The following is an 18,650-nucleotide window of genomic DNA, read 5'->3' on the forward strand; positions in this document are numbered from 1 at the left end:
AATAGATGGAAATAAGCAAGAATATAGAACTCAATGCTGCCATCAACCAACAGGATCTAATTCACATTTATAGAATACTTCACCCCACAATAGTAGAACACACGTTCTTTTCAAGTGCCTATAAAATATTTATTAAGATAAACCATATTCTGAATCACCAAACAAACCTTAACAAATTTTTAAATATTGAAATCATACAGTGTATACTTTCTGGCCATAATGGAATCACACTAAAAGCTAATAACAGAAAGAGGGGCACCTGGGTGGCTCAGTCGGTTAAGCATCCGACTTCAGCTCAGGTCATGATCTCACAGTTCGTGAGTTCGAACCCCTCATTGAGCTCTGTGCTGACAGCTCAGAGCCTGGAGCCTGCTTTAGATTCTGCGTCTCCCTCTCTCTCTGCCTATCCCCTGCTCACACTATCTCTCTCTCTCTCAAGAATAAATAAACATTAAAATTGTTTTAAGAGTAAGTAAAATAAAATAAAAACCAATAACAGAAGGATAACATGAAAATTTCTAAACAGTTGGAAATTAAACAAAACACTAATAACCCATGGGTTAAAGAAGAAATATCAAAGGAAATCTAAAAATTCACAGGATTAAATGAAAATACAACATATCAAGATTTGTACGATGCAACTAAAGCAGTGTTGAGAGGGAAATTAATAGCACTAATTGCTTACATAGAAAGGAGGTCTCAAATCAATAATGTAATTTCCTACCTAAAGAAACCAGAAAAAAAGAAGAGCAAAACAAGTAGAAGGAAGGAAATAATAAGTAATACAGGTAGCAAAACTCAAGGAAATTGAAAACAAGAGAACAAAAGAGAAAAAAGATCAATGAAACAAAAAGCAAGAAAGATCAGTAAAGTTGACAAATCTCTAGCAAGAGTTATAAATACAAAGAGAGAAGACCCTATCACCAAAAATGGGAATAAAACTGGATATAACTTGCAGCCATTCATAAGGATACTTAAAGTGACACAGGCATCCTCAGAGATATTGCGGGTTCCAGACCACCATACTATAGTAAACATAATAATAAAGTAAGTCAAATAAATTTTTGGTTTCCCAGTGCATATAAAAGTTATGTTCACATTATACTGTAGTCTACTAAGTGGGTAATAGGATAATGTCTAAAAACAAAATACGCATACCTTAATTTAAAAATACTTTACTGCTTGGTGTGCCTGGGTGGCTCTGTCAGTTAAGTGTCAGACTTCGGCTCAGATCGTGATCTTGTACTCTGTGAGTTCGAGCCCTGTGTCAGGCTCTATGCTGACAGTTCAGAGCCTGGAGCCTGCTTCGGATTCTGTGTCTCCCTCTCTTTCTGCCCCCCACCCCAACTCACGCTCTCTGTCTGTCTCTCTCTCTCTTAAAAATAAATAATTTTTTTAAAAAAGTTTAAAAATACTTTACTGCTGGGGCACCTGGTGGCTCAGTTGGTTAAGCCTCTGACTCTTGATTTAGGCTCAGGTCATGAGCTCATGGTTCATGAGATCAAGCCCCACCTGGGGCCACTTGGAAGAGGCCACTTGGAATTTTCTATCTCCCTCTCTCTCTGCCCCTCCCCCACTTGCATGTGCTCGCTGTCTCTCTCTCTCTCAAAATAAATAAAATAAAACTTAAAAAATACTTTACTGCTCAAAAATGCTAACCTTCATCTGAGCTTTCAGTGAGTCGTAATCATTTTCTGGTGGAGGGTCTTGCTTCAATGTTGATGGTTGCTAATCAGGGTGAAGACCATGAAGTTTTCCGTTTCAGTGGATCCTTCTTCTCAAAATGATTTCTCTGTAGTGTGAAATGCTATTTGATAGCATTTTACCCACAGTAGAAATTCTTCCAAAATTGGAGTCAACCCTCTCAAACCCTGCCACTGCTTTTATCAACTACGTTTGTGTAATCTAATCCTTTGTGGTCACTTCAACGGTCTTCGCAGAATCTTCATCAGGAGTAGATTCCGTCTCAAGAAACCACTTTCTTCGCTCATCCATACAAAGTAACTCCTCACCCCATAAAGTTTGATCATAAGACTTCTGCAATTCAGTCCCATCTTCAGCCTCCACGTCTAATTCTAGTTCTCTTACTGTTCCCCCCACCACATCTGCAGTTACTTCCTCCACTGAAGCATTGAACCCTTCAGAGTCATCCATGAGGGTTGTGTCAACTTCTAAGCTCCTGCTCATGTTTACATTTTGACCTCTTCCCGTGAGTCACAAATGTTCTTAATGACATCGAGAATGGTGAATCCTTTCCAGAGGGTTTTTGATTTCCTTTGCACAGAGGAATCACAATCCATGGCAGCCACAGCCTTATGGGATGCATTTCTTTTTTTTTAAATTTTTTTTAACGTTTATTTATTTTTGAGACAGAGAGAGACAGAGCATGAACGGGGAGGGTCAGAGAGAGAGGGAGACACAGAATCCGAAACAGGCTCCAGGCTCTGAGCCATCAGCCCAGAGCCTGACGCGGGGCTCGAACTCACAGACCGCGAGATCATGACCTGAGCCGAAGTCGGACGCTTAACCGACTGAGCCACCCAGGCGCCCCGGGACGCATTTCTTAAATAAGAAGTTTTGAAAGTCAAACTACTCTTTGATCCATGGGTTGCAGGAGGGATTTTGTGTTAGCATTCACAAAAACAACATTAGTCTCGTTGTACATCTCCATCAGAGCTCTTGGGTGGCCAGGTGCATTGTCAATGAATAGTAATACTTTTCAAGGAAGCTTTTTTTTTTTCTGAGTAGGTCTCGAAAGTGAGCTTAAAAACATTCAGTAAATGATGTTGTAAACAGATGTGCTGTCATCCTGCTCTGAATTAGGTCTTGGTCTGACAGAATGTGGTGGCTAATTTGATCTTCCGTCTGGACAGCTAAAACTTTCTCCCTACCAGCAAGAAGGCTATTTCCCTTTCTTTCATTTGTGTGTTCATTGGAGGGCTACTTTCAGTTTCCTTCAAGAACATTTTCTTTGCACTCACAGCTTGGCTGTTTGACACGAGAGACTGGCTTTTGGCCTATCCCAGCTTGCAACATGCCTTCCTCAGCAAGCTGAATCATGTCTATGTGTTTCATTTGAAGTGGGACGTACAACTCTTCCTTTCACTTGAACACTTGGAGGCTGTTGGAGGGTTACTAACGGGCCTGATTTCAACATTGCTGTGTCTCAAAGGAGAGGGATGCCCGAGGAGAAAGAAATATAGGAAATGGCTGGTCAGGGGAACAGTCCGAACACACGCATTTGGGTGTTAAATTTGCCGTCGTATATGGGTGTGGTTCATGGGATCCCCAAACAATTACAACAGTAACATCAAAGATTGTTGATCACAGACAAGCTTAACAAATACAATAATCATGAAACACTTGGAGACATTGAAAGAATTATCAAGATGTGACACGGAGACATGAAGCGGGTCAATGCTGCCAGTGGACTCACTCAACACACGATTGCCACGGGCCTCCAATTTGTAAAAATGCAGTGTCCGTGAGGCGCAACAAAGTGAAGCGCAATAAAACGAGGCATGCCTGCATTACAAACAACTTTATGCACATAAATTCGGCAACGTAGATGGAACGGACCGACAGAGTAGAACCAAAAAAACTCGAGAGCACCCACACACCAAAGGGAAGGAAGACAGCTTCGCTTTGCGTCCATCAGCCCCTACCGCAAGCTGCCCCCCCCAGCACTGCTCAGGGTCAAGAGGAAATTCCCAGCTAGAAAGAGCTTCCCTGGTGGGGAAAGAAAGACTGGTGTGACCGATCGTCTTCCCCAGCCTTGGAAGGCCCTGCGAGAGGGCTCCACTTTGGTTTTCCCCGACCCAGGGACTGGAAAAGCTGGTGTGTATAGGGATGGCTAGGAAGAACAAGGAACAAGGAAGAAAAGCTGGGGTTCCCAAGAGCAGGGACTCACTGGGAGCAACTGGGGTTCCCAGTGACCAGCTATGTAGGCAAACCCAGCAGGTTTTGCCACTGACGAAACCCCCCCGCCGCCCCCCTGCTGCAGACTACACTGGCTTCGGCCCCCACGGGCATTTATATTCCCTGCTACCAGCTGCCTGAGCCCCTCATCACACCATCTCCCTGCATAAGAGCAGGACACCAGCCTAGACCCTGTGTGGACGACCCACACTGCTGGATGCGTGCTCCGGGCTAGGCTGGGCCGCTGTGTACCCGCATGCTGCGGGCCTGGCACCACGACCAGCCTCTATTGCCAGACCGAGCACACTCGGAGGGAGGCCTGCAGCCACAGGACAGCATGCCAACAAGCAGGGGACCCGCAGCTGCTTCTGGGGCCAAATCGGGCCCCTCCGGTTAGGTGCTTGCACGCCCCTGGCACGAACCCCATCCCCAGCCTCCATTGTTGTGCTAGCACGGCCGGACTCAGCAGCCACATTAGTGCACATCACTAACGCTGACACCAGGGGCCTCCACAGCTGTCAGTGCACCTGTAGGCGGCCCTGTCCCTTGCCACCTGCCCTGGAACGCCTCACCTACAGCCAAGGATGTGCACACCGCCAACTCTGGCTACTACCACTGCTTGTCCCGGTCCCTAGCTACTGGGCCTGGAGGGATGGCTGAAGACCCCAGCAGCTCTTGTAACCTTTGTGTATCCCCTGCAGGGCCTGCCAAGGACCATGCAGTTGTCAGTGGCCCGAGTGGACGAGCCACCAGATTTTCCCCAGAGCTGGTGCTGCCACATGCCCTTGCACTTGGTGCCTTCTACCACCAGACCCAGGGTCACAGCACGCTTCAGCATGCCCCCACCTGAAGTCTTCCCTTAATGAAGTCAACCCATGATATCTGGAGAAGGTGACTGCTTCTTCAAATGTGTAGATATCTGTGCAAAACTCTAGGGATCACGGAGAATTAGGGAAACATGACACGACCAGAGGAACATAATAACCTTCCAGTAACTGATCCCGAAGAAGTTGAGGTCCAGGAATTGCCCAAGAAAAGATTTAAAACAATCAATCTAAAGATGCTCAGAGAACTATGAGAGAACACAGAGAAACCAAAACTAACTACTGGAAACCAAAAAGGCCAATGTGATAGTTAATTATACGTGTCAACTTGGTTGAGCCATCGCACCCAGATATTTGGTCAAGCATTGTTCGGAATGTTTCTGTGAAAGTGTTTTTTGAATGGGCGTAATAGTTACGTTGATGGCCTTTGTATAAAGCAGGTTACTCTCCATAATGTGGGTGGATCTCATCCAATCAGCCGAAGGCCTTATTAGAACAAAAACTGTCCTGAGCAAGAAGAAATTCTGCCAGCATACTGCCTTTGAACTCCGACTGCCTCTCTTCCGGAGGTCTCCAGCCTGTAGCCCAATGTATGAGTTGTGGCACTACAACATGAATCGAATTCACAACTTCCCAGGGTGCCTGCCATCAAAGTGAGGGCATTGATTGAAAAGGAATGAGATCCTGAAAATTGGAATGGGGATGTATGGGAAGACCTGACGAAACTGGGGACATTGAACCTCTAAATTTGAATGAATCCTCATGGCCAGAGGAAGTAGCCTCAACAAAATAAAGGCCATGCATGACAAGGCCACAGTTACCATCATACTCGGTAATAAAAGCTTGAAAGCGTTTCCTTTAAAATCAGGAAAAAGACAAGATGTCTCAGCCTCACTCTTTTATTCAACATAATACTGGAAGTCCTAGCCAGCATCAGGAAGGAAGAAGTTAAATCATCTCTGTTAGCACATGACATGGTCTTAGACATAGAAAACACTAAAAACCACACCAAAAAAAAAATGTTAGAATAAACAAATTTAATAAAGTTGCAGGATACAAAATTAACACACAAAAGTCAGTTATGTTTCTATACACTAATGATAAGCCATCTAGAAAGAAATTAAGAAAGCAATGCCGTTTACAACTGCATTGAAAAGAATAAAATACTTGGGAACACATTTAACCAAGGAGGTGAAAGATCCTTATACTGAAACCTACAAGACTTCAATGGAAGAAATTGAAAAAGACACAAATAAATGGAAAGATATTTTATGTGCAAAGATTAGAAAAATTAATATTGTTAAAATACCCATACTTGGGGCGCCTGGGTGGCGCAGTCGGTTAAGCGTCCGACTTCAGCCAGGTCACAATCTCGCGGTCCGTGAGTTCGAGCCCCGCGTCAGGCTCTAGGCTGATGGCTCAGAGCCTGGAGCCTGTTTCAGATTCTGTGTCTCCCTCTCTCTCTGCCCCTCCCCCGTTCATGCTCTGTCTCTCTCTGTCCCAAAAATAAATAAAAACATTGAAAAAAAAATTAAAAAAAAAATACCCATACTACCTAAAGTGATCCACAGATCCAATACAATCTCGATCAAAATTCCAGTGGCATCTTCCACAGAAGTAGAGAAATAATATTAAAATTCATGTGGAACCACAATATATGTCAAATGATCAAAGCGATCTTGAAACAAAAGAACAAAATTAGAGACATCACACCTCCTTATTTCAAACTATAGTACAAAGCTACGGTAATCAAAACAGTGTGTTACTGCCATAAAAACAGACACATAGACCAATAGAACAGAATAAAGAGCCTAGAAATAAACCAGTACATATATAGTCAACTCATCTTGGACAAAAGGTGCTAAATACCCAGTGAGAAAGGAGCGGTCTGTTCAATAAAACTGGGTACCCACACACAAAAGAATGAGATTGGACCCTTATGTTGGACCAAACACAAAATCCACTTGCAATGGATTAAAGACTTAAATGTAAGATTTGGAACTGTAAAGCTCCTTCAGAAAACATATGGAAAAGGCCCCTCGAGACTGGTTTTGGCAATGATTTGGGGGTAGGACATCAAAAGCATAAGCAACAAGAACAAAAATCGTAATGGTGAGAGTGGGCATCCTTGTCTTGCTCGTCACCATAGGGAAAGGCTTTCAGATTTTCCCATTGAGCATATTAGCTGTGGGCTTTTCATATATGGCCTTTATGATGTTGAGGTATGTCCCAGACATCCCGACTTTGTTGAGGGTTTTTTTTTTTTATCAAGAATGTGTGCTGTATTTCATCAAATGCTCTTTCTGCATCTGTTGAGAGAATCATATGGTTTCTATCCTTTCTTTTATTAATGTGGTGTATCACATTAAAGTCTCAGCCTCAGCAATCAGACAACAAAAAGAAATACAGGGCATCCAAATTGGCAAGGAAGAAGTCAAACTTTCACTATTTGCAGATGACATGATACTCTATGTAGAAAATCCAAAAGGCTCCACCAAAAAATTGCTAGAACTAACACACAAATTCAGCAAAGTCACAGGATATAAAATCAGCATGCAGAAATCTGTTGCATTTCTATACACCAGTAACGAAGCAGCAGAAAAAGAAATCAAGGAATTAATCCCATTTACAAGGACACCAAAAACAATAAGACGCCTAGGAATAAGCCTAACTAAAGGGGTAAAAGATCTGTACTGTGAAAACTATAGAAAGCTTGTGAAAGAAATTGAAGACAACACAAAAAAATGGAAAAAGATCCCATGCTCCTGGATAGGAAGAACAAATATTGTTAAAATGTCGATACTACCCAAAGCAATCTACACATTTAATATGATCTCTATCAAAATACCACCAGCATTCTTCACAGAGCTAGAACAAACAATCCTAAAATGTGTATGGAACCACAAAAGCTCCTGAATTGCCAAAGCAATCCTGAAAAAGGAAAACAAAACTGGAGGCATCATGAGTCCAGATTTCAAGCCATATTACAAAGCTGTGCTTATCAACACAGGACGGTAGTGGCACAAAAACCGACACATAGATCCATGGAACAGAATAGAGAACCCATAAATGGGCCCACAACTATATGGTCAACTCATCTTTGACAAAGTAGGAAAGAATATCCAATGGAAAAAAAGTCCCTTCAACGAATGGTGTTGGGAAAACTGGACAGCAACAGGCAAAAGAATGAAACTGGATGAAAGACCTGAATATGAGGCAAGAAAACATCAAAATCCTAGAGGAGAACACAGGCAGCAATCTCTTTGACCTTGGCCTTAGCAACTTCTTACTAGACACATCACCCAAGACAAGGGAGACAAAAACAAACATGAACTCTTTGGACTTCATCAAGATAAAAACCTTCTGCACAGCAAAGAAAACAATCAACAAAACTAAAAGGCAGCCTATGGAATGGGGGAAGATGTTTGCAAATGACATATCTAATAAATGGTTAGTATCCAACATCTATAAAGAACTTCTCAAACTCAACCCCCTCTTGAAAAAACAACAACAACAAACAATCCAGTTAAAAATGGGCAGAAGACATGAATAGACAATTTTGCAATTGTCTATTGTAAAATCCACATGGCTAACAGACACAGGAAAAGATGCTCAACATCACTCATCGTCAGAGAAATACAAATCAAAACCATGATGAGATAGCACCTCACACATTGTAAGAATGGCTAAAATTAACAATGCAGGAAACAACAGGTGTTGGTGAGAACGGTGAAGAAGGGGGATCCTCTTACATTGTTGGTGGGAATGCAAACTGGTGCAGCCACTCCGGAGAACAGTCTGGAGGTTCCTCAAAAAACTAAAAATAGATCTACCCTACAATCCAGCAGTTGCACTATTAGGTATTTACCCAAAGGATACAAAAGTACAGATTCGAAGGGGTACATGCGCCCCGATGTTTATAGCAGCACTATCAACAATAGCCAAACTATGGAGAAAGCCCAAATGTCCATCGACTGATGAATGGATAAAGAAGATGTGGTATAGATATGCAATGGAATATTAGCCATCAAAAAGAATGAAATCTTGCCACTTGCGACAACGTGGATGGAACCAGAACTTATTATGCTAAGCGAAATAAGTAAATCAGACAAACATCACATGATTTCACTCATACGTGGAATTTGAGAGAAGTGACAGATGAACATAAGGGAAGTGGGGGGAAAAAGAAGAAAGGGAAGCAAGCCACAAGAGACTCTTTTTTTAAATTTCTTCTTTTTTTACGTTTATTAATTTTTGAGAGAGAGAGACAGATTGTGAGTGGAGGAGGGGCAGAGAGAGAACGGGAGACACAGAATCCAAAGCAGGCTCCGGGCTCCGAGCTGTCAGCACAGAGCCTGATGCGGGGCTCGAATTCACGAACCATGAGATCATGACCTGAGCGGAAGTTGGACACTTAACCGACTGAGCCACCCAGGTGCCCCAAACCAGAAGAGATTCTTAACGATAGAGAACAAACTGAGGGTTGACAGAGGGAGGTGAGTGGGGATGGGCTAGATGGGTGATGGGCATTAAGGAGGGCACTTGTGATGAACACTGGGTATCGTATGTAAGTGATGAATCACTGAATTCTACTCCTGAAACCTATATTGCACTGTAGATCAACTAACTAGAATTTAAATACATTCATCGAAAGCAAAAATAAACACGTGGGAAGATATCAAATTAAAAAGCTTCTGCACACACCAAAACGAAACAATCAATAGAGTGAAAAGGCAACCTACAGAATTGGAGACAATATTTGAAGACTGAAATAGATATATACCTGAAAGGAGTTAATATCCAAAATACAGAAGGAACTCCTAAAACTCAAGAGCAGAAGCAAACAAACAATAACAATCCAATTTATAAGCAGGCAAAGGACATAAACAGCCATTTTTCCAAAATAGACATACAAATAGCCGACAGATGTATGAGAGGGTGCTCAACATCACCAGTCATCAGGGGAATGTAAATCAAAACCACAAAGAGATATCACCTCACACCTGTCAGGATGACTATTAGAAAAACGACAAGAGGAAATGAGTGTGGAAAGAAGGGAACCCATCTACACTGTTTTCGAAATGTAAATTTGTACAATCATTGAGTAAAACAGTACGGAGTTTCCTAAAAAAAAAAAAAAAAAAAATTAATCATAGAACTACCAAGTAAATCCAGAAATTCCCTAGGGTCATTGCAGCATTATTGACAATAGCCGAGGTATGAAAACAACCTAAGTGTCCACTGATGGATGAATGGGTAAAAAATATATTATATCTTACACGCATGTATTATATCTATTTAACGAAATGCTATTCAGCTATAAACATGAAGGAAATCAACAACATGGGTGAACCGTGAGGACATTATGCTAAGTGCGGTAAGTCAGACAGAGGAGGACACATACTATAAGATCTCACTTATATGTGGAATCTAACAAAGCCCAACTCCAGTGTTTACCAGGAGCCGGGGGGAGGCAGGTTAGGTTGGGGGGAATGAAGAGATGTTGACCGGAGCATGCACACTTGAAGTTATAAGAGGAGTACATTCTGGGGACGTCCCGTAAGCATGGGACTGTAGTTAACAAAACTGCCTCGTATGCTTGAAAGTTGCTAAGAGACTGATTCTTAAATGTTCTCTCCGTAACAACAACAAGAACAGAAACAACCAAATGGTACTTATGGGAGGCAAAGGATGTGTTAACTGCCCTTACCGTGGTAAGCATTTTGCAATATATAGGAATACGAAATCCTCACAGTGCACCCCTTAAACTTACACAATGTTATATATTACCCGTATCTCAGTGAAGCTGGAAAATGTGTGTCTGTTCCCAAATTCCACTCTTTATAAGGATACCAGTTCCATACTGGATTAGGGACTCATCCTACCTCAATATGACCTCCTCTTAACTCTCACTAGTTAAGTGTCATCCTCAATGACACTATTTCCACATAAGGTCACATCCCAAGGTACTGGGGGATAGGACTTAAATATGCGAATTCGGGGGAGGGAACGTAAGTCGATCCATAAACATATGTTTCCATCATACACATCAATTATAGCTAATGGATAGGTAGGTAGGTAGTGAAAGCCTGAAACATCATGGAAATGTTATGTACCAAATTCAAGGACAGTGATTACCTCCAGAGAGGGAGGGAGACAGGAAGAAAGGTTTAGGGATGGAACTCTCATAGTCTCCTTAACCTTATCTTAAAAAAGCAAAGCAAAACAAAACAAAACAAAACAGTTCTATTAGGGCAAAATAACTGTTAAATCTGAGCTCTGAGTGACCGGTATATAGACGTATGTTGCATTATTTTCTAACCTCTTGGGAGTGTTTGATACTTTGTATCTATAAAAAAGTAACTCATTCTGGGGCACCTGGGTGGCTCAGACGGTTGGGCGTCCGACTTCAGCTCGGGTCATGATCTCTCACGTTCGTGAGTTCGAGCCCCGCGTCGGCTCTGTGCTGACAGCTCGGAGCCCGCTTTGGATTTTGTGTCTCCCTCTCTCTCTGCCCCTCACCTGCTTGTGCTCTGTCTCTCTCTCTCTCTCTCTCTCTCTCTCTCCCTCCCTCAAAAATAAATAAACATTACATTTTTTTTAAGTAATTCATTCCTTCATTCATTTTCTTGAAAGAAGTTACAGAGGACTGACTCACTAAGCTCAACAACACAGATAGCCCTTCCTCCAACAATGAGAGTTATGTCATTGTTTTTACATTTTAAAATCAAATGAAGCGTCGCTGTGATTTTAGTGATCCTGTTATTTATAAAAATCTGTATCTTTAAAGACATGATTACACTCAATGGGCTAAGATGCTCCCGTCATGAGATATTAAGCCGCGTCTGAGACAGGCAAAGAGAAAAAAATTCTAACCCCACAGTTTATGCTTATGCCATGGCCTACTCGTTGTGGCTAGAACGGGGGTAGAAACACGCAAAATCTTCCGAATCTTTCTTCCTCCTACCCTTTATCTCTGCGTCTTTTGAAAAGTGGGCTTGTAAAGTTCAGTTCATGTAAGTTCCATCTGTAAATGTGTTTTCTACTTACACAAATTAAGAGGATACCTGAGTCAAAGGACCTCAGAGTCTAACCCTGCTTTGCCAATAGCCAACTGCTTGCTTTGGGGCAAGCTTTATTGGTTTGTTTTTTGTTTTGTTTTGTTTTGTTTTTTCATCCAGAAAACGAAAGATTTGAATTGTTCTGAGATCTAAATGTGTTAAGAAACACAAAGATGATTTATGTAATTTGTGAAAATGTCAAACTTTCAGTTGAATATTCAGTTACGTGATGAGTTACCGTAGCTGATGTGATGAACTTTTTCTCAGAGTGGAATACAATCGCTTGTTTGTTCTGGCAACCTGGAGACACAATCTCTGTTAATCTGACCCAATCACACAGCAACCCCCCCCCCCCCAACCGCCCAACGTAACATTATGCACACATCGAGACTCCTGAAGCGCCTTGACAATGATAAAACACATGTCCTGGGAAGGAAAAAGACGTCTCTGTAAAATCTTGATGTCAGATGCAGCTTTCATCCAGGAGTCTTGAGCATGATTTTTTTCCTGAGCGGAACTTGATGAAGTCTTGGCCCCTTAATCCCTCTCTGCAAGAAAGCCAATCATACCGACTATATCCTAGGTTTTATGGAAGATTTTGGGGGGCCACAGGGAAGAAGCGGGTTAGATGACACACAGTGTTCCACGTGAATACTCCCAAACAGAACCACCTCTGCTCCGAGACTCGTCGTTGAGATTTCCGCCGCTGGCTGTCTCTCCTTCCCCAGACTTGGCCCAAATAGTGCGTAGTTCGCCTCTCCTCCTTGAGGGACTCTGGGCCTCGGGAACTCAATCCTCCCTCTCTGTATCCTTACTCAAGGATCTTTTCAACAAAGCTGGTCTGTGCTACAAAGAAATTCTTCTTGAAGAAGAATTTGAAGGTAAACTTTTGCACCTGTAGGCATTTGCAGACACAGATCCCTTGCCTATTAATGGCTGTATTTAATGTGCAAGCAGCCTGCTTGACGCTCAGGTCTCGATTATGTACCAAGCCTTGGACTTCTGCCTCCAGAAATGGTGCCCCTCACCCCCAATGCAGCACATGCAACAGACCTTCCAGGCTACCTCCCAGGCACCAAAATTATTAGCTGACACTGAAGTTGCCTTGGACCCAGCCCCTAATTGCATCAGAACCTGGCTACTCGAAGACTGGCTTTCTTAATCTATCCAAACTCAATTGGAAAAATCTACTTAATTAAATAGGAAAGTGGTTAACATTGTGCAAGTACAATTTTCTCAGATGATTAGACACTTTTTCTTTTGAAATGAATAAATAAAAGGGAAAGAGGGGCAGAAGAATAATGGTACAGGTTTTACTTTTCTAAAGTTGGAATAAAATTAGCATAATTTCCCTTTTATTAAGCTACAGTAGATAGAAGGCACATTATAGACCCTGTAGGTGGAGTTGTGGGTGGACACAGAAGAGGGGTAATGAGAGAGCATTGAAAATACAGCTGAAATAATGAATCAGGCTGTAGAATGGAAGGATCCCTGATTTGATCACAGACAAAGGGGATGGAGAATAGAGACTACAAAAAGAACAAGGAACACTTCACCGTTGATGTGGGCTTCAAAAGTTATACTTTGTGCTCAAAGGGGAAGAAAGCACAATAATATCATTCATTAAACTATCTAATTTTATTCAAACTAATCATGATGGAAATGGAAGGTACATTGGATCTGGAGCAAACTTGCTAGAATGTCAGAACCTTGGGGGTAGTGGTCATTTTGCCCACCCCCCTCAAAGCACGGACAATGCAACCCTCCACGTATACCTTCCCTGTGCCATTCATTGTACAGACGAGGAAAGGAAGGCCCAGGGAAGGTTTGCAGACTAAGTGGTTTTTTGAAACATTGTAGAGCTTTGTGACGCCGGCAACCAAATCTCCACGTGATTTCTACAGAGCGGGCTCCACTGCGTGATGTAATGCAGAAAGTGAATCCAGAAATTATTAACAGGATTGGGCCAATCGATCTAGATTCTTAAAGGATGTATACAGACGAGGAAGTGACTCGGAATCCGTGATTTCTTCACCTAATCTGTGCCAGGAATAATATTTAGATGGCCCCATTGTTTCAGCTACAAATCTGGAAAGCCCGAGAGTTACCTGGACAATATTTTCCCTCCCCACACGTAGGCAGTTAGATACCAAAGTCTCTGGCCCAAAATGCATCCTGGGATGTCACCTTCTCAGCCAGCTTTCTCTCTGTGTCTCCCACACAATGGTCCCACTCTTGAAATTTTCTCCCTGCTCGGGATCTTCTTCTCAGTCTCCTCCCAGACTTTCTTACTTCCCACTCACACATCGTTTACCGCTCCCCGTAGTCCCTACTCTCTTCTTCTCATTATGATTCCTCTTGACAGCTACTGAGAGATGCTTTGATGGCCCACTAAATATGAGGCCCAATTTTTCCTTAATGTAAAAAAGGTAGATTCCCCCTTACTCAAAGACGAGGGCCATTCTTCTCCAGAAACATAATTCATGGTGTGGTTTCCCGCCCCCCCCCCCCCCCCCAGAGATTTTCTTCCTAGAGAAGAGGGATCTTCTGTATATATTAGGATGAGCCGTTCTGACGCAGTTACAAAAAAATAGTGAAAAGTGAGGTTTTCCCTGAAAACAAAGGGAAACCCTGGATCCTGCTACAAGGTTCGCTTCTTCCCATGATGGATAATCTTAGATAATCCCATAATCTCTTCGTCCCTTCTTGAGCCTCCCTGCAGGAATTCTGGCTGTGCTTAAAACAACTCACCTGAGATCGTGCTGTTCTCAGCCACCTTAGCTGGTGGAGACTTTCAGCTAGTCTTTGATTCAGCACCTTATTTGTCACGCTTATGACGTCTGAAATCATTGTTATGTCTGTTTTCTTACATTTAAATTTCGGTTGCGTTCTCTCAGGGCAGCAACTCTGTTGCTCCTGGTTTGGTGTCACTCCCAGTGACAGTTTCTGGCTCATAGCATGTGCTCAATAAATACTTGTTGAATGTTAGGTAAGTGACCTAATACAAGGTTGGTGATCAAGGTTCTGCCACTTACGGACGGCTCTCTGGGGTGACAACTTATCTGTACATATGGCCCAGAAACATCACTAGCCACCTGAATCGAGGATGTTGGGCTGAGCCAAGAGGTTGTCTAACCTTCTGTGGACAAGAAATTTGCCCCTATGCCACCTATGGTAGACCGAATAGTGGAAATCAATTCTTCACCCTTCCTATCCTCGTGCTTTCTGTGGCCTTTGATTTTAGATTCAGTCATGTCTTGCTTTGGCCAACGTGGGCTGAAGTGATGCTGAGTCAATCCTGAGCCCAGACCTTAGGAGCCTTTGCATGTTTCTGTGAAGAGCTGAGCCGAACTGGAAAAAAAATCTGAGCTTCCAGGTAGTCAGTTAACAAGCCCAAAGGGACGCCTGGGTGGCTCAGTCGGTTGAGTGACCGACTTCGGCTCAGATCATGATCTCGCGGTCTGTGAGTCCTAGCCCCGCGTCGGGCTCTGTGCTGATGGCTCAGAGCCTGGAGCCCGCTTCGGATCCTGTGCCTCCCTCTTTCTCTGCCCCTCCCGCACTCACTCTCTGTCTCTCTCTCTCTCTCTCTCTCTCTTTCAATAATACAATACATAAATGTTAAAAAGATTTTTAAAAAAAGATAACAGGCCCAAAGGAAATAACAGCCAAGCATTTAATCACTTACTGTGGCATTATAAGCAAGAGACTAAACAGTAGAAAGTGTTAGTTTCCCCAGTGTTCCATTTTCCACCATGAAAGAGCACCAGGTGAAGGTCAGATACATCATTGGATGGGAGGAATCATCTCATTGCTGAGGGAGCCCCAAGCAAAAAACCTCCTTCCATTAATGGATCTGGAGGTGAGGGGAAGAAAGAGAAGGAAAGGTTAAGAGTGGAAAGTACTGAATATTGAGGTAGAGTGGATAAAATATTCTTTAGAATCCCTGAAAAAATATTCTTCGTAGAGGTGACAGAGAGATGCACTAGCCAAAGGTCCCTAAGAGGCCTCCGAATGGAGGTGCCTTGGCTAGGAAAGCAGATATGCATAAGAACATGGCTGGTTGAGGGGCACCTGGGTGGCTCAGTCAGTTGAGTGTCCGACTTCGGCTCAGGTCATGATCTCACGGTCCGTGAGTTCGAGCCCCGTGTCGGGCTCTGTGCTGACGGCTCAGAGCCTGGGGCCTGCTTTGGATTCTGTGTCTCCCTCGCTCTCTGCTCCTCCCTGCTCATGCTCTGTCTCTCTGTCTCTCTGTCTCTTTCTCTCAAAAATAAATAAACATGAAAAAAATTAAAAAAAAAAAAAAAAAGAACATGGCTGGTCGGGAGGCCTGAATCCCTGACTGCATCTCTCTTTACAGACTGTAACGCGTTATCTGTGCACCAAGTCTGGTGTGGAGAGATGACAGCTTTGGCCAACGAGGCCTGGTAGGTAGGCCCTTCGTAATGGCCAGAATGGCCGGGCCTGAAAGATCACATTTAGATGTTTGACCGAGAGCCTGACTTCTCAGTTTCCATTTGCCATGTTGGACCGCTGCCATTACGATGAGAAGAGCTTCCTCGAGTAGCTACTGCCTCTTTATCCTGGGTCCCAGAATGAACACATACGGAGTAGAGCCACGCCAGTTGACTTAAAGACATACAGTTAGAGGGTAGAGCTGCCCTAGCCATGAGAAAATGAAGGCGAACCATCAAGTGGAGCATCAGCAAAGCCAATTTAACTGATCCATAGATCCGTGAAAATAAAGGCTGGCTAATTTCAGCCACTAAGTCTGGGGTGTTTGTTACACATTATTGCGGCCACTAAGTTTGGGGTGTTACCCATTAATGTGGCATAGCTAATAGATACACTACCCTCTCTCCAGCCATCATGGGTGTGGGCCTCTGCCAGACGTCCTTATTTCAATCAAATGTTACCAAAGATGCAAAGAGACTGGGAAAAAAAAACAAAAAACACCACTCACAGTGAGAAGACGAATGCATCAATCAAGAGAAGTCCAGAAATGATAGAGCTTAGTAGACAAAGACATTTAACTTGTTAACAAATGTTCAAGAAGCTAGATGACAGATTGGACATGTTGAAAATGGGAGATAAGACAAAGACATCAACTGGGCTTTTAATTCTAGAGATAAAGACTACAATTTCTAGGCACTGTATAGAATTAATGGCAGATTAGACATTGCAGAATGTCTAGTTCTGACCTTGAACACATAGCAATAAAAAACGTCCAAGAAGATGGGAAAAATAATAGAACGTTAATGGGTTGTACAACAATTTCTAGCAGCCTAATGTATGTGAAATTGGAGTCCTCGAAGGAGAGGATTTGGGGGAAAGGAGGAGAAAAAAGTCCCTGAAAAAATAATAGCAAAAAAAATTTTGATGCAAACTATAGGTGAACATATTTTAAAAGTTCAACAAATCCCTAACACAAATAACAGAGAGAAAATTACATCGAGGCGCATAATAAATTTCACAAAACAACTGATAAAGAAAAGAAATCTAAAAAGTACCCAGAGAAAAAAACACATTAAGTCCAGAGGAACAAAGGCACGACATATTCAAAGCATTGAAAGAAAAACAACAGTCCACGTAGAATTCTTTCCCACGTCAAACATTTCCCACGTAGAATAGAATTGAAAATATATTTCAAACTCAACGCAAAATAAAGGCATTTTCAGACACATAAAAGCTGTGCTCTAAAAAGTAAATTCCTTCAAGAAGAAGGAAAATGATTTGAGATGTACATCTGGATCTACACGAAGTCAGGAAGATCAGCGGAAATAATAACTACATGGATTAATATTAAAAATAAGTTCTCATTGCTTAAATCCCTTTTTTTAAAATTTTTAACGTTTATTTATTTTTGAGACAGAGAGAGACAGAGCATGAACGGGGGAGGGTCAGAAAGAGAGGGAGACACAGAATCTGAAAACAGGCTCCAGGCTCTGAGCTGTCAGCACAGAGCCCGACGCGGGGCTGGAACTCACGGACCATGAGATCATGACCTGAGCTGAAGTCGGCCGCTCAACCGACTGAGCCACCCAGGCGCCCCATCTTAAATCCCTTTGAAGATATTATTGATGGTCTAAAGCAGGAATTGGAAATCTTTTTCTGTACAGAGCCCAGTCCAAAGTATTTTACGCTTGGTAGCTTATATGGTCTCTGTCACAACTACTTAATGTTGCTGTTTTTGCATGAAAGCAGCCATAAGCAATACGCAAATGAGTACATGTCACTATTTTCCAATAAAACTTTGTTTACAAAAACAGATGGTAGTCTGGACTTGACTCATGGGCTATAGCTTACCAAACCTTGGTTTATAACAAAAATAACAATATATTGGAGGGTTTATAACATATATAAACATAAGATAGATGCCCCCCAAAAGGCACAATGACTGGAAGGGAAAAAGGAAAATATATGTAACAGAAAGGCTACTCGTGAAGTGTAGCATTTGAGGATAGACTAGTATAACGTAAGGATGTACATTATAAAACCTAGAGCAGCCACCAAAATAACAAAACAAAGCATTATAGTCAATAATTCAACAAAGACGATAAAACAGAATCACAAAAAAATCAACCCAAAAGAAGGTGAAAAAGAGAGCTGAACAAAGAACAGTTCGAAGAAAATAAATAGATGTTTGACTTAAACACAATCAATAATCAAATAAAATATAAATGATCTTGACACTCCCATTAAAACTTCATAAAGGCTCAGATTAGGTTTAAAAAATCAGGATCAAACTATGCTTTGCCTATAAATAGCTTAAAAATTCAAAGTGTGAAATGGCAGACCATGATAAGACTAATCAAAATAAAGCTGAAGATACATTCATATCAAAGTAGAT

The 18,650-nt window shown here is 42.3% G+C and overlaps 1 pseudogene; it reads left to right on the plus strand.

The window, feature by feature from the left end:
• The first annotated feature begins 4,876 nt into the window (after nt 1-4,876).
• LOC125156953 (nucleoplasmin-3-like) overlaps nt 4,877-18,650 on the plus strand; it is a 65,043-nt pseudogene continuing 51,269 nt past the window's right edge.

This window comes from Prionailurus viverrinus, chromosome X, assembly GCF_022837055.1.
Source record: "Prionailurus viverrinus isolate Anna chromosome X, UM_Priviv_1.0, whole genome shotgun sequence".
NCBI lineage: Eukaryota > Metazoa > Chordata > Mammalia > Carnivora > Felidae > Prionailurus > Prionailurus viverrinus.